The 25,052-nt window shown below is 39.7% G+C and overlaps 1 long non-coding RNA gene across 5 annotated transcripts in view; it reads right to left on the bottom strand.

Moving 5' to 3' along the window:
* Positions 1-15,224, bottom strand: part of LOC144026812 (uncharacterized) — a 94,772-nt gene extending 79,548 nt beyond the window's left edge. For all 5 annotated transcript variants that reach the window (XR_013285310.1, XR_013285314.1, XR_013285311.1 and 2 more), the window contains exons 1-4: positions 14,986-15,224; positions 7,675-7,790; positions 4,029-4,073; positions 1,707-1,802 (exon numbers count right to left, since the gene is read on the bottom strand). This is a non-coding gene — a long non-coding RNA (uncharacterized LOC144026812). The remainder of the gene's footprint in view (positions 1-1,706; positions 1,803-4,028; positions 4,074-7,674; positions 7,791-14,985) is intronic.
* Positions 15,225-25,052: the final 9,828 nt, after the last annotated feature.

Raw genomic sequence — 25,052 nt, 5'->3', positions numbered from 1 at the left:
GATATGCTGTCATGTTTCAACCCAAATTTAACACACTCGCTGCTATAGCCATTTTCAAAGCAGAGTTCCCCATATTGACAGGTGGTTTTGGAGCATGTAGAATAATATTTTAAGAGTTATAATAAGGGTAAGAGTAAAATATAAATCGAAAGGCAGAATGATCTAATTATTTGGGATGGGCATGTACCTACACCAGGTGTCGGTTTCTGGCCAATACCAAGCCTTATTTCAAGGAACCGGTACTCGCGACGTGGACATTTTACAATTAGAAATTAAAAGAATAGAAATATTGTCATAAATTTCATGCAATTTTAAGGAAAAGTGCTACGGTCTTACTTTAAAATTGTTGGTTTTTATACATCAAAAGTACTAGTGACTAATCAAGAGTTGAATACTCGTACTGTTATCAGTATAAAAAAAAAAAGGTTTGAACATCCCTACTAATTACATTTTTTGACCCTCAATACTGCGATTTAAGGCCTCATCCTGTTTAATTTTTTTTTAAACACAAACTATTTAGTATATAATTATAACAAGCAATATATATACATAAATGTTTTGATCTTATATGCTTACAGTAAAATAAAGGCCATTGGACACTAGCTGCATAAACAAAATATACTTGGTTGGGTTTTGTTTTTCAAATTTGCAGCCTTTGCAAGTTGAAAATTGCTTTCTACTACATTGCAATGTCGATTTGAATTCGATTAATAGCTCGGCCCTGATTTGTCTATAGCAGCAAACGAGTTAATGTAAAAAATCTGTATCTGTTATCTTTGGATTATACTTATATCAAAAAAAAAGAAAAAAAAGATGGACGTCAATACTGGCTAATAATCTAATCTAAAATTTGAGCCTTTCCTCGGTGTTCCTTGCCAAGCCAACCAAATTACGCTAACAACTTCCAACTGTTAGGTTGTTTTTCCTCGAAAATGCAAAGCTATTGCATTTATGTCATCATCCAACATCCTTGAACTGACTCTTCTGGTAAAAACTCCGTGTTCTGTGTTTTTCTTACCAAGAGGCTGCATGAATTTCGCCACTTCAACTTTCATTGCTTGATGCCCCTTTTTTTTTTTTTTTTTTTGTATTAGGCCCGAGTATTTTATGAGTAAAAGGAATGAATTATGTTGGCTAAACGCTGCGTGTTGTTTTAGGACCCGTGCGGGTTCTCGATTAGGGTAGTCATTTTGGTCTTCACCTCATTCTGCAGCCCATAAAGAGCGAAACCTCAGAGAATGTGCATGGCTAAGCTAAGCGTGGAATAACAATGACACAAGAATAGAAGCCGCAGTCTGAGGGTGAGAAAAGTGATTGAAAAACAAGAATAGAGAGGAAAAGGAGGGGGCGGGGGGGGGTGTAACGCATCAAACGGCGGTGAGAAGGAAATATGAGAGGCATTTGATTATTCCCATGGCTGGATACTTAGCATAGAGAGCCCCTTTCTCTTTCTGACTTTCAAGCACATACAGCCATTAACACGCACATAAACACGCACACACACACGCTGTCCCGATCATGTTGACCACCCAGCCAGTGCCCCCTGGCCCCCCCACCTCTCACCTTGCTCAGCGGCGCTAGAGCTGAGGAAAAACTACACCATTCACTTCCTATGCCTCCCTCCCCTTCCGTCCGTCTCCCGTCGGGTCGCTCTGTGCTCCCATTCACGTTGTAACAACTCGTAAAGGAAGGAGACTTTGACCCACCTCAGTAAAAGTTGCCAATCTCCTCCGATCATCCGTTGCGCCGAGGTGGGAGCGGCAAATTCTCTCGCCCGGAGAAGACGCTTGTCCGCCGACTTCCTGTACAAAAGTTTCACTGTAAATAATGAGCTCAATTGAACCTTAAAACCCAGTGAGGCATGATTCAACAGTATATCAAAAAATAAATAAATAAATAAATAAATAATACAGACAAGTCATTTGATTTGTTCGTTGAGCACATCCTGATGACGGAAATAGTTATCAGCGTAAGAATGATATAAAAAAGGTTGGATTGCTGTAATGCCCTGATGACATTGGTTTCACGATTGCATAACGCGCACAATGAGGCGATAAACCAAAACTATTCATTGTCAAACGCGCAAGAAACATGAAGACACAATGGAGCACATCCAACGTGATGTTGTGACTGACGGGAAATATTCAAACTGCAATGATTCATGAGGGCGAAAATGAAAGTTAAGCGACAACAGTCTTGTGAAAGCTAGATTGGAGTTTTTAGGTCATATTTGTTATCACGGGGGCGATGCGACTGAGGTGTGGCAACTGTGACATCACCGACAGATAAACTTCTTTGCAGACTACAAAGTCTGCCTTGACTTCGAGTTCTTATCGGTTTGTTGAACATCGTTTGCTGTACTTAAAGGGAAGTCAACACAAAAATGTTCTTTACAGTAATATGTTCTATGCGCTAGTCTAAACACAGTATTCTGATTAATAATGCAGTTGTGGAATATGAACTAAGCAGAAAATCCACCCATTTTGATTCATTTTAGGAGGCGGACATTTTGTCACTTGCTATCGAATGAAAATGAGCCGCAACTGTGATGTCATTTTCAGTCGACAGCAAGTGGCAAAATGGCCGCCCACTGAGATAAATAAAAATGGGTGAACTTACAAATGAAGCAGAAAAATCCACCCGTTTTGATTCATTTGAGGAGGCAGCCATTTTGTCACTTGCTGTCGACTGAAAATGACATCACAGGTGCTCAGTGCTCAAGTAAACAATCGCGCCTCAATTGTTTGAGTTTAATGCTGTGACATTGTGCACGATGAGCCGTGATTGGTCGTTACTTGACAGCAAGTGGTAAAATGGCCGCCCTCTTAGTGGACTTCGCTGTTTAATTCATATTCCACAAATACAATATTAATCAGTGCTTAGATGAGAGGGGCTGCATTGAATAGAATGTAAGAGAAAAAAAATTGGGTCGACTTCACCATTAAGCCTCTTTTCACACCTGCTGCTCGGGCTGTGCACACTTTGACCTCATGGGGCAGTGTGGTGCGGGAGCATGCATGGAAATACATATTTACTGTTCATATTAAAACTAGTTTTCACAGATTAGGAAGCTTAAATGTCTGTGAATATTGTTATATTGCCTGTCTGTATGTGTTAACACAACGTTTGAGTGTGAATATTTGTTATTTAAAGAAATATCACTCCCAAAACTTAATGCTAATTTTCTTTTCGGATTTACCATTGACTCCTAGCATTAGCCCTGGTGATGTTTCTAAATCAAAGTATGTGTTGTCTTTCAATATGCAACGTGTATAATTCTTTTGGTTGTGCATTTAGTTTTACATTACATTCCAATTGTAATCAAAATGCAACAATTTGCATACACATGGCACCGTTCAGCACATAAATTGTTTTTCAATTATGTTTTAATGATCATGAGAAGCCAAAATAGAAATCACGGTTAAATTTTACTTGCTCAATTTTGATTAAGAAGTCTTGTTTTTTTCCTGTCAAAAACATACTGCTACAAAAAAAAAAAAAAAAAAAAAAGACAACAAGATGCTATGTTTTGACAAGTAGCTAGAAATACTTCAAATTGTCAGATTTTTATAAGCACTCCCTGCAGTAAATTAACTTGAGTATTGCATTTCAAATGTTGAACTTATTCAGGCGGATTAGTATGTGAAAATGTACTTAATAGCGCATGTTTGTCTTCAGACTCGAGCTCAATTGGTGCCGCTTAATTGCTGATAATGCAGTTGATTGAAAGCAAATAAACAAGCTGTTGAAGCGAGACAATCAGTCAGGGACTGGCAGGCAAACAGACAGCCCGGGTCAGTCGCATGGACCCACACACAAAAGAGACAGTGATAAACATGAAGAGAGTCAAAGGCAGTCATTTAGAGCCACATGTGGGAGCAGTAGCAGAGAAACCAAACTGAGGTTAGAGGTCACGCAAGATTTGGGTTTCCTGCTTCTACACGCCAGAAGACCTCAACCAGATCTTCTTTTTATATACACACAGTCATTCAAGTTTAGGACTACTCATCTGTTCTCCAGCCACACACCTGCTCTGCCTCTGTTGATTTCAGCGCCATAGGATGTACAAGCACCTGCAAAGATTTGACAAAATTTATGGTAAGGAGTTATATTTTGCTGTTTTCCAACAAACGAAAACAGAACTCAACTCTGACGCGTCTTAACTGGTATGCTTGGATCAAAGTAGCCCAAAGATTTTTGAATGATTCTTTGAAAAAGAAAAAAAAAGAAAAGAAAAAAAACAAAAAACGTGGCCGTTACAAAGAGTGGCAATTGTTCGCGGATTTACGTAATATACAATATGACCGGGTACATTCCATGCAAATAGCTATTTTAAGCCATTTACAGCAGTAAACAGTTAATATTTTGTCCCGAATGAATTTGATAACATTTTTCATGTACAATTAATAATTTTAAAAGATCATTTTTCCACTTGCTGTTGATTGAAGATGACATCGCATGTGCTGTGGATGTAGGTAACGACCAATCATGGTTCCCCTCTTTTTTGGGTTTGGTCAGCAAACTGAGCCATGATTGGTCGTTACCTACTTCCTCAGCACAGGTGATGTCATCTTCAGTCGACGGCAAGTCGAAAAATTACTTTTTAAAAGGTATTAATTGCACATGAAAAATAATTAAGTTATCAAATTCATTCTGGACAAAATATGAACTTTTTACTGCTAAAAATGGCTAAATTAGTCGAGTATACCTTGAAAAATACATTAAATAACTGCTTGTTAACACTGCAGCTCTGCTTAGGTTTTATTTTGACATCACAGTGGTTCCATAGAATCTGGATATTAATTGCGGAAAAACAAAAGAGCTGTTTTTTTTGTTTTGTTTTTTAATACAGGTATGCAAAAGAAATGGTCATTAATTAAAAAGGAGGCTTATTATATGTGTATATATTTTTTCCCCACAATTTCAAACAGTTCTCAGGTTAACTTAACTTATCAAAATCCCAAATGGAGCAAACAATAAAAAGTTCATTTTGTGCTTTATGTCCTCTTCAAAGTTGGCCCTAAAATGTGAATGAATGAAGAAAATGAGTTACGTAATTGCACACTTGTACAGGTACTCTCGAGATCTAAACGTGTGTATATAAGCAATTAAAGTAACTTTTTTTCTAAACTACAAATGTCCCCTTAGGTTAAAAAAGGCATACTAGTTGCAACAAGTCGTGTCGTGTCATCTTTACGTTGTAGCGCAGCTTGACACAAAAACTTTCCCTGCCGCATACGTACATCTGCGCATTTATTTCATACCGTTCTTTTCATGACCTTCGTCTTGATGCACGTGCGTTTTGTGCGTCTCCCGCTGCCACGCTCTTTATAAACACATCAGTTGGGCTGACAGTGCACAGCGGGAGGGAGGCTGAACCCAGAGACGGCCAGGGACACAAGTCTCATAAAATAAAAAATAAAAAAAATACACTTAATTTATTTCCCTCCAAATTGGAAAATGCACGCTCACACCTGACTAAATCATCACGCGTCAAAACTGGAGACGGCCCCCCACCGCACACGGACGAAACTCGATCCCACTTGTGCTGCGCGCACCCAAGCCGACGCTGGCAGTGAAAACGCGTCACACACGGCGTACACGCTTCTTAATGGATTCGGCAGATGTGCCGTCCCGTCCAAATCCTTGTAGCCGTGACGCCACCGATCCCCATTGATTGTGGTTTACATGGATAATATGTACGTTTTTGCTTCTTGCTCCAAACATGCTTTAAAAAAATAAAAATAAAAAAATAAAAACTATCATGTTCTACATTGTACATATGCATAGATAAATCTGAATTTTTTATGTTCAACAAATCCCCTTGCACTGACTTTCTTTTCATGTTTATATGTAGTCATGTTGAATGCAGTCATGTTCTAATGTCATGACTGGGTCCCGCCAGGGTCAAGTTAGGGTCATGACCGTGAGGTCAAGTGTCTGTTTTGAATTGATGTTTTGAACTGAAGTAAACGGCATCTAGTTTCAACGGTTTTCAAGTTATTTGATGTCAAGAATCTTTAATCTCTTCTTCTGGTCAACAGCCAATCAGATAATTCCATGTCAGTCCTGTTACCCACACCGTCTAGCCATAACGAATCCGATCAATTCACTGTCTATTTAAGCCAAACCGAGAAGTGTGTGTTTGTCGGATTATTACCTCGGTTCCTCTGTGCATCTCCACAGCCCAAGGGGGCTTGGCATCTCGTGATTCTCGATGCATTCTCATCGTTTCTCGTCTAGTCAAGTTTGTTCTACGCCTCTCGATGTTTTGCAAATAAAGAGTTAAAATCTTATTTGTGCCTGTGCTTTTGGGATCCAACCTCAGAATGTAACATCTTATGATTGCACCAGATTCCAGTATGGGAAAAAAAAAAAAAGAAAAGTAAAAATATTACAACCAATATTGTAATTGCAAGTATAAGGCCTATCCGTTAGCAGTAGGTTATGTTACACAGCAGGGAAAAAAAAAAGACAAAAACAGAGCAATATCGCTTCACCCAAACAGGTGTTTTCATTTACTTTGGTTATCCCTGGCCGCTATAGGTCTTGTTCCCAGCACCCACCCGTCCTCACCGCTGGGCTCCCACGGACGGCGAGGACCTGCATCTAATTTGAATGCGTTTCGGGAGTAAAAAATAACGAGCTGCAAATTGCCTTTATTTAGAGTTCACGGCAAATGTCAGGCGTAATTGGCCCTCGTGTCGTGATTTCCACATCCAGGTGACAGTTGATTTGTTTCAACTCTGCCCTCTGTTCTTTCAGGAAGTGCACAGACCCCGTTGGAACCAAAGAGGCGTCATTAAAAGCATTTGCATGCGTTTGAAATATTTAAGTTTTGCGTGACGGACATTTCACACACTGCGCAAGTGAATGAGACGTAATGATTGATTGACAGCAGACAGGTTGCTACTACAGTAGCAAGATTACACTTTTGATGAAAATTGGCGGTGACTGCACTGACTTTTTAGGCTGTTTTAACATTGTAAAATACTGTCAAATGAGACAAACTTTGCTCATTAATGTTTAAAAGCACACACTGGTGGGACTAAACAAACATTTGTCTGTTCTTTTCACGGGTTTTTCAAAACAGATGCATTATGGGAGCTGATGAAAGCCATAGTGAAAGGGGTTACGAGGGTCTTTACAAATGCAATCTGTTATTCTTCATAATGTGTGTACGGTCTAAGCGTAGACTCTGAAAGGAGCCAGTAATTGGTCTTCTCAAAACGAAAACACGCTTTTCCTCGTGGATGCTCAGACAGTGTGTGGGGAAGTAGATTTGGACAGACAGTAGATATAAATAACCTCCACGCAGCTTTTTGCGAGATAAAATCAGACGTAAAAATAATCATTTCAACTATTAACGTGACCAATAACGTGGAAAATTCAATTGAAAAACTCTATTAAGAGGGGAAGTAAAAATAACGTGGCTGCATAAGCGTAACTGCCAAAACCAAGACAAGGCAACGGCAACGACTAGCTACACATGGGTTAGCTCACAACTGTTGTCCGCATGCATGATTGGACATAATATTTTGGCAGCGAGGATGCTGCTTCACATAACGCCACTTCCCTCGCCGCCAGTCTTGCTGGCAGGAATATTTTAAGACTAGCGGCGTTTGGACTAGCAGAAGCTAGCGAGGGTAACCACTAGTCTCAGCCACAACCAACCTTTTTCTGCGGTCTCGGACCCGAGCGGATGTTTGAAGGCTGTCGTGCTTTGTTGGCTGGATTTGACTGCTACACAAGGACAGTCCGGAAACGGCAGCAGGCAGTCGAAAAGTCCTCTTTGAATTGGTCGGAAGAAGAAATGCAAAAACATGTGATTAGCGATTAGTCAATTTCAAGCTTTAAACATTGATGTGGAGTAATAAAGTTTGAATTGGTTCAACACTCAACCCATATTACGTGAAACGCAATGAGTATTTAAAATAGAAAGATTGTATGTCACGGTCATTTTTATCCATCTTTAGGGAGGCATTTTTTTATTATTATTAAACATTTATTGAACTTATAAGCATACAAATACCAGGCAATCTAATTTACATAAATCACATAATAAAATTCAATTAAATTATAAACAGAGAAAATTAAATAATCAGGATGTTTTTTTTAATAATTCTGCATTGATATTAAATACCAAATGACATTTCTTGTTCATTACAAATTTAAGCGACTTAAAAAATCAAAAAATCTAAAATAATTTGAATAAAGGATTCAAGTTTAGAAATTTACATTTTTGATTATAAAATTTTCCCAAATAAAACATACAAACTAACCAAAGTTGACCTTTTTTTTTTTTTTGTTCTTAGATGCAAAAATTGTCATTTATGTTTTAACCATTCAGTATAATCACACATAAAACAATTTTCAATATCCTTCCAAAAACCAGCACTCATGGGGCAATATAAAAATACACAAAATTACACTTTCCGGTACAACAAAACTTGGGTCGGCCATTTTGCGACTTGCTGTCGACTGAAAATGACATCACAGATGCTCAGGGCCCAAACAACCAATTACGGTTCATGACCAAAGAGATGAGTCATCATTGGTCGTTACCTCGGCAACTGTGACATCGTTTTCATGTTGCTAGCAAATGGCAAAATGGCCGCCCCCTGAGATGGATAAAAATGGGTGGATTTTGCTGCTTAATTCATATTTCACAAACCTAACACAACCCAATTTTTCACTTGAATTCCTGTTTCATGACAAAGGCATAGTTTGCTTTTTTCCCCCCCACATTCTTGTCACACAAAAAGAAAAAGAAGAAAATGTTAGCTTAAAGCTAATCTTTCTCTAATTGTAGTATCACTGAAATGTGTATTCGCGAGTTGTTGTTGTTGGGGTTTTTTGTTTGTTTGTTTTTTAATTTTTCCAACCAACTCAACTTTGGCAAGCTACACTCCATGTACACTAGCAAGTTAGCAACTCAAACGTAGTTTAGAATGCGAGTCCCAAAAGCGCATGACATAACCGAGGAAGCCATCAGTCAGCGTTGCCATGCCGAACGACATTCAACACATTTTTGGTGCCCTCTCAGCGTCGCAGCTTCCATTCAAGGAGGGCGACACCGTGAGCCTGATGTGTTTGCGCAAGGCTAAATCAGTTTGAGAGGGGCGCTAATAGTGATTCATGGCGGCAAATGATCAGCCGCGAACAAACAGGCAAGCAAGCCACCCGTCCGCCTGCACAAACACGCAAACAAACCGAGACGACACACAAACAAGGCGTCAAGCGGTGCGACGGCGGCGTTTGGGGGAAGATCAATCGCGCCCAGGGCGGACATTTTGCAACAAGGTTATGTACTATCTATAATGGTGCTTTTCAGAGCTGTTTGTGTCAGCGCTCGCATACACATTCATCTACCCGTCGCGTGAACACATGTAGTTTGGTAGTGTCTTTTTTTTTTTTTTCTCTCTTTCTTTCTAATGTGTGGTTGCTATTGTGTGTGGGATGTAACCCAAGCCGGAGCGGCACAACACAGCAGCCTGTTCAAAGGCCTGTTTGTATTATTACAGCTTGTCCAGCTGCTCAGGACAGACAAACAAGACTTAGTGCTCTGGGCTGCAAAACAGACCTCCCACCCTTATTGTGGAAGCCCCCGTGGTCCGGCCCAGCCCAGCATTTTGCCTCAGAAATGAACAAACAGACGCCTACAGAAATGTATATACTGAACTGTACGGTATGTTGCCTCACAAGATGGCAGCTTTGGCGGAAAGTATTTTACAGCTGATTGATGGGAATGTCCTTCTTTTTGTAAAGCTTTGTTTAAAAAAAAAAAAAAAATGCTCAAACGGGTATTTTCTCTCTCTGCCCTTTTGGCTCTCAAACAGTTTAAAAAGTGCTTATACATTTTTTCAGCGCACTGTAATGAGTAACATTAGCTCCTGTCAAAATAGTGCGTCTCCATTCCACATTTGCTTTTTGAATCCCACACACTTCCCTGAGCAATGATCCCGAAAACAAAATATTGCTCTATATACACAGCGATCTACTCGCAGAGCCGATGGAAATTAATGCCTGTATTTTTAGCGCCGACGTTTGTGTCGACAATATTTCTTTCAGAGTGCACTCCGAGCGGCTGCCTCCTCTGGAGATCTGCCAAATGGATCGGATCGAGGTGATTAAGATCAGGGTAAGGCAACACCTCCCGTCTCCATGCGGCCCCTTTTTTTATCCTTTTCACCTCACTTTGTGCCACTCTTGCTCACTTTGCACCCACCGGCGCTCCGTTCGGCGTCCGTCCTCCTCCTCCTCCTCCTCCTCCTCCTCGTCTCCTTCACCCTCTCTGACTCAGGGTCCCTGTGTGCCTGTATGTAACATCAGTAAAGCTGTCAGGCAGCCAGGCCAAGGTAAACAGCCCAGCGCTAGGTTCAGGGGTGACGGGGGCCTGAGATGTTTTTCCTCGGGAACCAAGGGACCCCCGGGGGCTTCTGGCTGGGGCCGGGGGGAGGAGGAGGAGGGAAGATGATCCCCTCAGCTAACCCACACACGCCGATGATCTTCACCTTTTTTTTTTTCTCTCTTTCCTCCTCATCGTGCATCTGTGTACACAAAAGCGCTTGGGCAGCAGTCTCGTCACACATTGACATCATCCATCAACATCTGCACACTTTTTACACTTGCACTTTTTCCGGCATAACTCATTTACAGCGACTGCTTCTGAAACCTGAATTTGGTGCAAAATTTGTTGGGAATGCAACGCTACCTTGACTTACAAGTGCACCAACTTGAATCAAATCGCACCCCATGTATCGAGCTATGAATCGAATCATCTTCTCGGAGAAAGGCACACCCCTAATGCAGAAATATATTAGTGCTGTAACTATTGAATATTTAGAATAGATTAATCTATCGATTAATCAACTAATTGGATTAATTTTAATTTTGCATTTAAAAAAATCCCCTGATTACTGTTTATTTACAATTTTATTGTATATATTTTTATCTGTCTATTATGTGTGCACTTATGGTAGAGCTTTCATTTCATTGTACTTGTATAATGACAATAAAGGCTAATCTAATCTAATCTATTAACCAGTGATTGGTGTTTATTTATTTTTTTTACTTCATATTGGTATAGTGATTAAAAAAAATCAAATAAAAAATGTATATGTGTGTGTGTGTTATACTATGTTACCGGTTCAGTCATTGTTTTCCAAAATAAAAACAGATATTTGCAAATCAGTCTTATTTTGATGAAACACAGAAGATAATCAGTCTTTCATGGACGACTACAGTAATCAGTGAACAATTACTGTTGATATGCTGAAATCTGAGGATTTGGACAATTTAACTTAAAAAATGGCTCTAAATGATTACTTGATTATTAAAATAGTTGTCAATTAATTTGATCATAGATTACAGATTATAATACAGATATAATATACACACATTCAGTTTTAGCACATCGACAAACATCACAATGCTTAACTATCCTGGCCCCTAAGTACAATATGTCATGAATATTGAAAGAAAAACCATGTAGACCACATACAGTAGTCACCTTTGACTATGTGAAGAGATCCCACCTCCCAGACACACCCAATAATCCCCCCTCTCTCTTCAATGCATCCTGATTTGTCACACCTGATGTGTTAATGGTAAATACAACAATCCATTTATTTTCTATAGTCACTGTCTTCATTAAGTGTGACAGAGAGTACATAGTTTAAAAATGCTCACACATGCAACACAGGAAGTAAACAGCCTTTTGAGCCAATTCCCTAAACATCTGCAGCATCAGACAAACTCGGTAAAATAACATTATTTTCATTTTATGACACGAAAGGTTAACTCATTTAAACTTGACTGTGCACTTAAATCATTACCATTTCCATTTGGTTTCCTACAGGAAAATTGGATTCTAAAAGCAAACAAACGCATCCCAACCATTTTCAACCTTGAAGGTTCCACTGTAGTTTATGAATTATGACATTTAAAAAAAAAAAAAAAAAAAAAAAGTCGTGGGGGGATGCTGAGGAGACAGGGGGCGACCGAGGACAGAATCGAAGAAGATGGAAGGAGGGGAAGCGATATCCCTAACCTGTACATGACCCCCTCTCGTTCCCAGTAAGCTGACGGTGGCAGATGGCCTGAGATGACGAGCGAGACTGTCTCGGAACGAACCAGAGGTAGCAAATCAGACAAAGCCGTAAAAGCAGACCAAGTGGGACAAAGGAGACAGAAAGTAAGGAAAGAAATAGAACTTGTTGGAAGCAAAACGATAGTGGGGGGGAACAAAAAAGCGTGAAGAGTGATTTAATGGGGGAAAACAAGAGAGGGAAACTTTAGAAAGAGGCTGGCCCAGCCAAGAAAAGCATGTAGAATTGAATTAGGGCACAGGGAACACAACCAAGCGAGCATAAGTAGAGAGGAGCAGAAAGAGGAGGGCCATTACCTTTCTTACATTAGCCGTTACATCCCTTGGCGACTGTTGAGGGGTTAAAAAAAAAAAAAAAAAAAGGGAGGAAACATCACAGGGTCGGAGGAAGGATTAGGATAATTGGAGAGGACTGTGAATCGGAGAGTAGCTTCACTACATTTGCAAATACGATTGCTTTTTTAGACAATATGGAGCAGCTGGTGGGGCCTCTTTGAAACATGTGGCTGAATATTAGTTTTGTTTATGTGCCAGAACTGGCAAAATATCCTGACAAGTAAAAACAGAAATGCATGTTTGGAGTTGACAAACTTTAGAACCAAGTATTCTACTGATTAGCACGAATAATATGATTTTACAATATTAAACAACAACTATGTGTGGCTTTAAAAGGTGGAGCCTGGCCTGCTGGATGGTGCGAGCGTTTTCGTTAAATAGTTGGAAATATGTCAAGTGTCACACAAAAAAAAAACGTCCCGAGTAGGACACTATATTACTGCGAATCATTGAAATCAGTCATTTGGAGCCGCTAGCTACAAAAAAATAAAATAAAAAATGGAGTTTGTTTGGGGGCAAAGTGGAAGTGGAAGCCTAAGGTATGTTGTTTTTGGTTGAAACAGTACGTCGATCACTATTTTCATGGTGTTAATTGTCATTCATGAAATCGTTTGTATCCGGATATACTCGTCTTGCTGTATATCGAAGTCTTCAAGCTATCTTAGCTTGCTAGCTGCTAACAAACGGACCACACGTTTACAAACACATTCCTCAGCAGAGATCAAGCCCGAGTTAAAGTGTTAATTGTGATAATCGTGTTAAATCGTTAACTTTTTGTTCAAAATTACTTGAATACTTGTGCAAAAAAAGTATGAATGATTGTTTCACTAAAGATAATATGGCACAGTCATCACATCTGGAGGCTAATGTTATGACCAACTGTATATGGAAAAAGAGAAAAACTAGCTGGTATAAAATGATCTAAGCATCTCCTCGTACTTTTTGTGGGTGCTCGTCTTTCACTCCTCACTGTCTTCCGCCTGGTTTAGAATCGTTGCCGGCAGCCGAACGAGAGATCTCATCTCTTTGAGCTATTAGAGCATCCGTCGGCCGCGCACAAGTTCACCATAGCATTGGTCGCTGATTTATCAACTGTTTGACCTATTTTCTAGGTCACAGTTGATTGTTTTTCACTCGCATTGACTCCTCCACCACAAGGGGCGCAATTAAACATGACGTCACACTAGAAGGGTCCATTTGCTTAGGTAAACAGCTAGCTGCTAACAAGCTAACGTTAGCCTGTCTACATGTTAAGTGACTGAGCATCAGTTGTGGGCAATAGAAGTTCATGTACCAGTGTCATTATGTGTTTATTTTAAACAATAAAGTGACGGAAAGTGTTTTTGTTTTGTTTTTTAACAAGAATTGCTAAGTGAACTAGCGTGTTTAACATTGGAGTTTGCTAACTAACTAGCACAGTCTGGAACCCTTTGGTGAGAACACCACTTACTGGGAAAGATTTTTTTGTGTTATTTTATCACTTCATCAATCATTTAAAGCTCTCTAAAGACTCCCAAAAAAATGTATGCAATGTTTACGTCTACGCGCAACTACTGTTCACCTCCTTGTTTTCCCGTTGCGCTGTTGCTATCATTCTTCCTGTTCCGTCACTGCTCCAAATCAATCTCAAACTGCAACAATGGTCGCTGACGGGCGCACTGACAGCTCTGACACATGATACACAAACTTTGGCATATTCCCGTCTGTCAGTGGTTATTCCTAATACTTCTATGAAAAATATTCATCAGCCATGTCAAGTATTGTTCAAAAGTTTATTTGACAACAATACTTGTGTGCATGCATGCATGGTGATGGCTCGTTTGCCACAAAAACTGCCGGCCAAATGAAATACACAAGCACCTATTTGGCATCTTTAAAATGGCCGTTTGTCTTAAATTCCAACATGGATGAGTTATATGCCGACTTCTTCCATGTGTCACATATTGTAATTATGTGAAAACCATCAAATACATCACATAAAATAACTTTGTACCAATGTGGTTGTATTGTTGTCTTGTAATGCTAACCAAAAAAAAAAATCACTAAGAATCAAAAGAAACCACAGTATAATAATGGGGATATGATTACATCTGTTATTTTACAACAAATTCTAAGATCAAATAATACCGTGAAATGTATAAAAAGCTTCCCCTTTGTCACATTCTATGTTACTTATTTCAAAATACATATGTGCATGTGGTTTCTTTGTTTTGTTTTTAAGTTGCCATTATGGGGTGTTTTTGCAGTTATTTGGGGGGAATTTGTTACATAAAATGTTACATTATGTGTGTGTTGTGTTGGGGGAGTTCAGTTAAAGATGAATGCCTGACTGAATTTCGTTTTTAAATCCATTCTTATATATTGTGTAGCTCGCAGCCATTTTGTCAGGGGTATGCAAGTGCGAGTAATCAAATTAATACTATTGAGATGACTTACTGGCATCATCGTAAATTAAAAAGAAAAAAAAAAAAAAGTCTTTACGTACCGAAACATTGCGTTTATACAAACATGACATGACGCACATAATCAGCAACACTTACGTAAAGCAAGCAAACTCGCAGGAGTGATGAACATGCAGGGACGAGGAGAAACGGCGCTTTCCAAGCCCTCCGTGCCTATCATTCTTTGTGTGCTCTTTTGTTTTCGTAGCTGTGGACTTAATTCCGTTTTAACGCCTTTTAAATTGCGTCTTGTATATTCGGATTTTCTGCCGTTTGTCACATGACGCCATAGTGCAGCAGGAGGCGAATCAAGAGAGGCAGGTGCGTCGCCACCTGTCAATCAGGGAGCCGGAGGAAGGACTTCCGGAAAAGTTAAAGAATAAAATTTATTTAAATATATTAATGTTTTCAATAAGAAAAAAAAAATATTACCCAGTGTTACTAAATAATTTCGTATGTGAGGTTCAAATAGTGTCTACTACTTTTCAAACAAATTTTGGGTCCCTCCCCCAAAATGCTTTGATTTTGCTATACTTTGCGTCAATGTTTTAAGCTTGACAACTAATCGAAACGTTTAACAAAAATATAAGCCTGCGACATGAGAGAAAGGCTAACTTTTTGTTTGTTTGTTTGTTTGTCTGACTTATGTCCCACAACAATGGAACACAAAATGAGACCAGCCAGTTCATTGAAGAGAAACATGTTCAGGACTGCCACTCATTTGAACAGCTTCAGCTGTGTTTTTAATCATTTGTCTCTATAACAGCCCATTGAAGTCTGTTTTTACATGAAACCGTCCCATAGTGTAAAAAAAAAAAAAAAAGTTGGGGCTCGTTGTACTGTGCTGGAAAAAAAATCTTAATGACATTATCGATTAATCAACTTTGACTCGACTTTAGACTATATAAAAATCTTTTGTTGTTCAGACCATTATTTGTCATTAATAAATAATATTTTAGGGACAAATGAAGTGAAATTTGGTCACTATAGGCTACCATGGTTGCGAATCACTGGTGGACTCGTGGATGACGTATTTATGAGTGAGAATTGAGATGCAGTACAGCTATTTGGTAAATTGGGTCAAAACCTTCCTCACTCGTGGTTAGATCAAATTTACAGAGATGTTATGCGCCAAACCTTTGAATTTGTTGTTTTAAGCTGCCCACACTCATTACGTTGATCCAGTCTGACTTCTCCAAGTCCATTTCTCATCTAAACTTAATTACAACTCACTTTTTATGTTGCTTCTTTTCTGAAATTTTGGTTTGTTTGCCAAATGAGCCACGACAAGAAAGCTCAAGCAAGCAACGCCGTCGAGCTGTCATATGGCGCACTTTTAAAAAGGAAAATGTGCCACAAATCCATCCCAGCCGCAGAAGACGAGCAAGTGCTTACATGTGTAGGCTCACTTTTAACTCCCTTTTTGCTCACACACACTTGATCTACTTTAGATCTCCCACATCTAACTGCCACTTAACCTCACTTTCTCTCCTCGCCCATCTGCTCGCCCCCCTTCAGCTCTCAATCCGTCATCCAGCTGCGCTCTGCGTAATGACTCTATAGTCATAAGCAACATTAATCCACACCCCCGTCCAAACGCGTACGCACTCACACATGATCCGATGCTCTTTCATCGATTCTGAGAGTCCAATCTTGGCCTCCTTCAGCGGCTACATCTGCCTCTCAAATTGTTCTTTCGCGCCTCCGCTGTCCCCTTTTCTTCGACGTGTGACATTTCTCGTCTTGAGTGGTCTTATCATCTTCGGCCTTTTATTTTGCCTCAAGCTTTGAACTTGCGTCCCTCGTCGTGCGCCACACGGACTCCATGTGAGGAAAATAGTCTTGCGGGGACTAACAGTAATGAATAGGGGACACATTTTGTCAATATGCTGCTGCAAAAAAAAAAGAAGAAGACGACGAGCTGACACGAGGAGGGTTTATAAATCTAAAACCTTCTGACATACATATTTTCTGCATCTGTTACAGGAGAAAGGAGGCTTTGGGTGTGTACATGTTGTAAAAAGATGAATGTGCACGCGTGGGACCTCCCTTGTAGAAGTCGAAAGACGCCTGCTGGAAAACAATAAATCCATCGCATGTTTTCAGCCTCATTTTCCACTGGCCCCGTGACTCTACTTGTGTACGTGTTGCCTCTCCAGTGAATTGCGGCCTGCTGTTTGGACTCCTTGTGCGCTGAAGAACCACATTGGCCTACATTGTGCGAAATTGCACAAGTACTTTGCGTCGACGAATAAAAGGTGGCCATCATTGGAGGCTGGGCAGCAGGTTGTCGTCATACCGCCCAACGCTAGCTTGATTTGACTGAGCTGAGACCAGCAAAAGAGCAGGGTTCGCCAAAATGGCCGCCCTCCAAAGACCACGTGACGGCCAGTATTATTGACATAGTCTCACACTTTACCTGCAAAATAATGAAGGGGAAGTCAACCACCCCCCCAAAAAAAAGTCTTGAGAATATGTTCTATGTAGCCCCACTAGTCTAAATATGGTACTTTGGTTAATTTTGTGTTAGCAGAATATGAGTTAAGCAGCAAAATCTTGGTGTTTGTACCCATCTCAGGGGGCAGCCATTTTGTCACTTGCTGTCGATTTAAGATGACATCACAGTTGCTCAGGGGTCAGGCAACAACCAATCACAGCTCACCTTTTTTTTCTGAAGCTGAGCTGTGATTGGTTGTTACCTGAGTCCTGTAACTGTGATGTCATCTTAAGTCGACAGCAAGTGGCAAAATGGCCACTCCCTGAGATGGGTACAAACGGCAAGATTTTTTTTTGTTGTCAAGCAAAAACCAATCACAGCTCACCTTTTTTTCTGAAGCTGAGCTGTGATTGGTTGTTACCTGACCCCTGACCCTTGCTTAACTCAGTCTACAAATGTAATATTAATCAGAATGTCATGTTTAGAATAGTGAGGTTACTTATAACATATTATTGTCAGGAAATGTTTAACCCATTTAATCGTAAATATTTCCCAGACATAAAAGTCCAAATCCAAAAAAATATGAACACATAGGTGAAAATTTACGTGTTTTAAGTATGTTGGGACGACGTGAGGAAGCCATCTTCTTCTCAAGGCGCAACCAGGAAGTAAACAGCTCTGGTCATGTGATCATTTATTCCAAACATGTGCAAATGCATACATTTCATCCAAGTCATGTATTCTGACAATATATACTGACAATATTTTGAAAGATATTTTTAGAGCCCTGTAAATTAAATTATTCTTGTGACCAGCCAGTTGCAATGCATTAAGGTTGGCTTCCCCTTTAATGAAATAAAAGGAAAACTGATTGTTGTCTTTGTAAAGGATCTTTGATGATTTTTTTTTCCTGATTTTGGAAGATGCCATGAGCTGTCCTGACAAAAAGGATTTCCTCTTCTCACACACTGAATGACAAAAAAACGTCCAGGATTTCTTTGTGAAAATTGCAGTTTAGCTTTAAAATGTATCTTTTACGACATTAGTGCTGGAACTTTTCTGACACACTTTGTATATTCTTTCACAATCTCTCAACACCTGTTGTTAACGCCTTTGTTTGGAATATGTGCTGCAAAAACGCCAATAAAAAAGAGCCCGCAGAAGTTGACAAAATGCTGTACGACTTCAGTCAAACCGTCATTTTTGGGGACTTTCGACTTTAGAAGTTCCACATGACCCATTACGCACCTCAGTTCTCCGCTTAAATTGATGGCTCTCAAAAATGTATTGTATATTCCTGGCCCGCCATGCCAACCCCCCAGCGAGGTTTTTGGTAAACAACTTGTGCATAATTCTGCCATCAGACTCAGCTGCACGCACGGACAAAGTAAGAAAACGTGAAAAACACAATCTCCCAGGGGAAGTCGTGAAAGTGTCCTATGTGATTAGCTCTGTCACGTCAAAGAGGGCGACTTGGTACTGTACTGCGCATGCCTGCGGTGCTCCAGGCTGGGCCTCAGATCAACGTTGGTGGCGAAGGAGAGGTGTTGGGAGAGCTTGGGGGTGCTGGGGGGGTTGGATGCTGGGCTCGAAGTGGACACAATGTGTAATGGCAGATCCAGCTGAGAAAACACAAGCACCCGAGGAACACTAAAACCTGAGGGGTGAAAAATACGCGAGGCCTGGCGATAGGTCAGATTCCCCCACCGTATCTAATTTGATTTTACAAACTGTAAGAAAACACGCTGCTGCTGCTCTCCGAGCACTAGTGCAACTATTTCCATTTTTTTACACTTTTTTTCGATGACTCAAAAACCTCGATGGCCTTTTCCCAAAGCACATCTGCTTTTTGCGAAGTGTATGTCGTCCACAAATGCTGGTTGGGGGAGATTATTTTCTCAAATGCAGATGGCGGAGGTGTCTATTAGGGAAGTGTTTCCCAGCCATTGTTGAGACTCATATTTCCTTGATTATGAAATCTTTCACAAATCCAAACTAATGTCACAGAAATATTTACTGACATTTCTCTAGTGTGTCGTGAAAAAAGCGGCTTGGAATCACTGTCCACATCGATTAATCGACTACATCATTTATATATTTTTGTTCAGTTTTTTTTTCAGATTTGTTTTCTCTACAGTTAAACAATAGAGTCATAAGTTAGGCTTGTAATTAATATCTTTATTGATGTTAAAATTTAAAAAAAAAATGGTTTTTTGTTCTTTTTTTTATTAATCAGGCAATTGGTTGTCATAATTAGTTATTCTTTCAAATTTTTAAATCAGTTTAAAAAAAATCCATATCAGTCATGTCTTCCTGTATTCAATTTATTTTTATTTAGTCGTATCATTTTATTAGATCTGATGTAGGTTTTTGTGAAGAGGATTCCGAGCATGTCTTCGGGCCGAAAGCTGACCGTTAAAAGAAATACAAGTCGGATGTTTCGAAGAAGATTGAAGGCTTTCAGATGGGCGTTCTTTAATCAAACCAGACTAAGTGCAATTTCTGGAGAAATTGCGTGGGAATGCTGAAAGCTGAATGCTAAGATTTTGAAGGCATGTGGAATTCTTATGAAGTAAACAGTGATAAATTATGAAATTATAACCTCCTGGTTACTGGACAATGCGCTTTACCAACTGTGCCACCGAGCAGTATCAGACACCTGGTAATGACGATAAGTTAGATGTATGGAAGTGGGCGTGGAAAGCGATACTTAGAAAAAGTTCAATGTCTGTCCCATTGAAAATTAATGGAGAAAGTTGATATTAAATGTTAAATTGTGCAAACACTATAAGTAATGTGGAATCAAACAATATATACCCCAGGAGGGGTGAATTTTTGAAGCTAGTTGAAATTTGAACTGTAAATTTGAAGTATTATGTGGGAGTTGTTACATGGCAAAAGTGTGGAGAATAAAAATCACAACTAGACTAAGTGCAATTTCTGGGGAAATTGTGTGGGAACGCTGAAAGCTGAATGCTAATAGCATGTGGAATGCTTATGAAGTATATTGAGAGATAAATTATGAAATTATAACCTCCTGGTTACTGGACAATGCGCTTTAGCAACTGTGCCATCAAGCAGTATCAGACACCTGGTAATTATGATAAGTCATATATATGGAAGTGGGCGTGGAAGGTGAAACTTAAGAAAAAGTTCCATGTCTGTCCCATTGAAAATGAATGGGGGAAAGTTGATGTTACAAGTTAAATTGTGCAAATACTGTAAGTAATGTGGAATCAGATGATTGGGAGGTGTGAATTTTTTAAGCTCGTTGAAATTTGAACAGTGTAAATTGGAAGTATTATGTGGGAGTTGTTACGCGTCAAAAAAAAAAAAAAAAAAAAGTGTGGAGAATAAAAATCACAATAACGTGTGGGAATGCTCCAGCATTCCCAATGCATTTCCCCTCTAAAAGATCATTTTGCCTCTCAGGAAAGTTTTTTTCCCTGTCTTTTTTTTTTTTTATTTATTCATACAATAAATTGCACTTAGTGTTGCTCATGAGCTGCTTATTTCACTAGCATGCACTGTCAGGAGAGTTCAAATGTTTGATGTTGCTTTAAAAGAGGCATGGATAAAGCAGAACACCTTTTTAAAAAAAAAAAAAAAAAAAAATCCCTTTTGGAGCTCCTTCATGCAAAGCAAATCAGGTGACTCAAGCTGCATTGATGCTTTATATATAGGAGAGTGAGTCTCGTTCATATTCATCCAGTCGAGTTTCACGCATGCATGCATGGTCAGGGGGGCTTCTGCATGCGTGCCTGGTGGTCCACGCAGTCAGGTCTGGCAAAGACATTAGAACGGGGAGTCCCATAGACAGCGCTCACTTCTCTAAATAAACATTAGTCTTAAAAAGTTTGGCCCCGCGACCTCGGCGTGATCGCGTTTCACTCTGGATACAGTCCCGTTTTTATCGCGAGGTTTGCCTCCTCTCTCAACCACACACGAAACACTTTCACCCCTGATTGGATGTCAATTTAAACAAAGTTTCGTTTGCACGAGTGGAACGATAACATAAATATATTTTATTGACGTGCGATTTTATTACGACGCGCTGGATAAATATTGTTTTGATTCGCGACTAATTAGGTCGTAAATATTGTGTATACGATTTCAATTTGATTTTTTAAAAGGCGTCATCGTGGCCTGCTTCTTTAAATAAAATAGAATATAATAAAATAAAAGTCAATCATCTGTTTGTTTGTTTGTTTGTTTTTGCATCGTAGCGTGGGCCTATGTCCGCGCAAAAGGTCAAAGGTAAAGTGTAGTTGAACACGCTGCACGACTTTGTGTCTCTCACACACACACACACACAACATGTAGCAGCTGCACCTCCCTATATCAAAAATGATGAGGAGTCCAAAAACATGTCAGTGATGCGACTTTAATGCGTTACAAATGACGTGCATGTTGGCTAATTATGCTCTTGCTAACAGCTTCATAAAAAGCTCGGCGTCCTAAAATAGACCTACGGCACTGTTTTGTTTTGTTTTTTTTAATAACAAAAAAATAAACTAATAAATCTGTTTTGTCACGATTAGTCACATTTTTAGGATGTATTTTTGTAAATGATGCCTAACATTAAAAATAATATTTTCTTAATCTTGAATCATGCTAATACCGAGCAAGTCTCACATCGTGTCCTCCTCGTCTATTTAGTTCTCCAACTGCAGGTGTTCTCTTCACTCGGCGTGTCTTCCAAAGTTCATATTATGTTCTGGCCCATGTGGGAGTTGACTGTCCGGCCCTTTATTTACACATTCTAAATTAATTACGCGCGCGGGATTCCTTTGTGGGGTGCAAAGACACGAAAGTGGAGGAGAGCGTTCGTGGTGGTGGTGCAAGTGGGAGAGGGCAGAGGGTGCATGACGTCATTTATCGAGGAGGATCTCCTTCGCTCGCTTCTCCTCCCCCGGCCAAGGAGACACTCGGACCCGGCCAACATTCCTCCGGGTCCGTGGTGCACTTTTTGCATTACTGAATTTGGCGTAATTTGTTTTGAAATAAAGTTCTGGTGTCCGCTCATATACGCCGAATTCGTTGCAAAAATGGGTTTTCCCTATAACAGCGATAATGATGCTGCAGTTTTGACAGACACGTGAAAATAGAGGTATCGATTTAATAATGTGGTTATTATAGTGATTGCGGCTTGCCTCGCAGCCAATTAGAGGACCCAAAATATTAGGAACAGCTTTCAGTGTGGCTTCATATTATTTTAGAGGCACATTTTTTTACGCTATATGATTTATGCTAAAAATGGTTCCATTTGTTGTAGTGTCAGCACACACCTGCCCTTGTGTCCTTCAAGTCTAAGAAGATGTATCGATCCAGTGTCCAAGTGTATCGACAAGGTGTTAAGCTTCTCCTGTCACTTATCATGAAAAATCTTGACAAATGTTTACGTAACGAATAAATAACAATGCATTTTATTCCGACAACGCATATGGAAGCGGTTAGGATCGAAAGTATAAATGCACTTTTGCAGTCATTTGGCTGTCACGTCACGCATCACTCGCGTATAAGACCACTCGTGACTATGTTTTGAGACAACGTCAACGCAAAATGACGAAATGACGACAAGCTCTGCTGTCGCTCGTGTGGGTGGTCCCGGTTGTCAAACGCAAGCGTGCAAGTTGAAGGCAAGACACAATCAAAATAAAAATTAGAGGGATAAGATGGTCGCCGGGTGTGCGAGTTGTTTGTTGTGGTGGTGTTTTTTTTTTTTTAGGTCTATTTCTGCTCGCCGTAGCCTGTAATCTGTATCTAAAAATGAGAATCACTCGATTGTCTCCTGTGTGCTCCCGTTGACGCTTTTTGGCTCTCGACATGTTTCATGCAGATTGGAATGGACTGACCATGCAGCAGCCTGATTGCACGAGCATTTTAGGCACAATTAGGGTCCCCAAATTTGGACTATAGGGGGCCAAAATGTATAGGTCAGTTTTTATTAAGAGTGAAAAATCATGTGCAAATTAAGCTAGTCACATCGCAATTAGGGAAATTTCATACTGTAAATTAATGTATCAGTATATATGGTAGATTTTTATATTACATTTCTATTTATGGGCCAGAGAATAAATTGTCCATGAAGGAAATCAACATAATTATAGTATTGTTATTAAAATAAATAAATAACAATCTCCCAAAATGCTCATATAGGTCCTCTAAAAAAAAATGGTGCTGCTTCAGAAATTGCACGACGAGGGTTCTTTTGAGGTTCATCGGGTTTTTAGAAAGGTAGTTCGAAATAGAACATGTATATGAATATTAAATTAGGTTTTATATCAAAGCACCATTTACTTCTTGTTGGTGCTGGTATTGGATAATTGTTTTTATTAATACTACAACTGGATGCTAAATACCTGCAGCGAATATATATTTATTTATTTATTTGTTGAGCGAGTAATAATTTCGGTTTTTGGGACTTAAACAGCATATGAGAGAAATAAAACAAAAGTTATTCTCATATTTAAAATATCTATTACATTTTCATAATTAAAATATAACTACAATAATAATGATTATAATTTAGTATTCGTCTTTTGTTGGAAAAAAAAAAATGCCTCCAACCTGTACTATAGCATGTTTTCGTTTTTATTTATGCAGACTTGTTCCTAATATCCGACTCTACAAGATGAGCAAAATATGATGACGACACCACAGCGATGCACACATTAAAAAAAAAAAAAACATTTGGGGAGCTAGTATATAATTTATATAGTTTTAGTTGGAACAAATTATTGATATTTAGAGCACAATGTTAGCACCACATATAGTATTTTTCTGAGTTTTTTTTTTCTTCTTATCCCTAAATTTGGGTGCAATATAGGCTAATTATTTTTTTAATTAAACTATTTAGTTGAATTTACTTTAATAAATAAGTTTGTTGCCTTAAAATTTGAAGTTCACCCAACTTTTAACAGTGCACTAACAAAATCATATCTTGTTTAATTGACATATGAGTCAAAAAGAACGTTTGTTTGCAGGGAAACGGGATGCAAAATAAAAAGCTTTTCATTGGTCGATTTTACTCCATTCAACTGCTGCAACCAAAGAAAGAAAGAACGAAAGAAAGAAGCGTGTTGGTTTTGCTTTCCAATCCTTTCAAACTGGCCGATGTTGCGCCACAGGATAGACAAGAGCATCACCCCCCCACGCCCCCCCACACACCTTTCATCCTCAATAATCACGTGTCAAAACACCGCGCAAACTAATTTGTCCGCACATTTGCGCACAAAGCCAAATCCTCGCATGCAGCCTCCTTTCTGTCCACAAACATGCTCCGCTCCAAAAACGACCACTGGGCCTGTTTTGGGGGTCCCCCGCCGCTTCTTTTCATTCATGCGCGCGCAGCTCCGAGACAACGCCGATGACATGAAAGCGGGCCCCTGCGAATTCACGCGAGGGCCCTTTGAGAACATTTTCAGCCTTTCAGGCTTCCAAATGCGTGTGTGGCTTCACCGGGGCCCCGCCGAAGGGGGACCCCTCGCTGCGCGCGCATTGAGTCCCCCCCTCGGGCCGGGGGTCCAAGCTGACAACGTCAACAAACGCTGGATTAGCAGCCCCAATGAAAATGCTGCTACAAATTAGCAACGAAAGCCCCTTTAATTCTCTCCACAAAATCTAAAGAGCTTATCGGGATATTGTCCACTTTCAATTACAAACCAGCAAGTTTTCATGCTCAGGCCCTTTAGAAAAAGGATCTTTTTTGGTGCCCCACACACATGCA

Source organism: Festucalex cinctus, chromosome 10, assembly GCF_051991245.1.
Source record: "Festucalex cinctus isolate MCC-2025b chromosome 10, RoL_Fcin_1.0, whole genome shotgun sequence".
NCBI classification, from domain to species: Eukaryota; Metazoa; Chordata; class Actinopteri; order Syngnathiformes; family Syngnathidae; genus Festucalex; species Festucalex cinctus.
The sequence above is the reverse complement of the archived record's forward strand: the minus strand, read 5'-3'. Positions and strand labels throughout refer to the sequence as shown.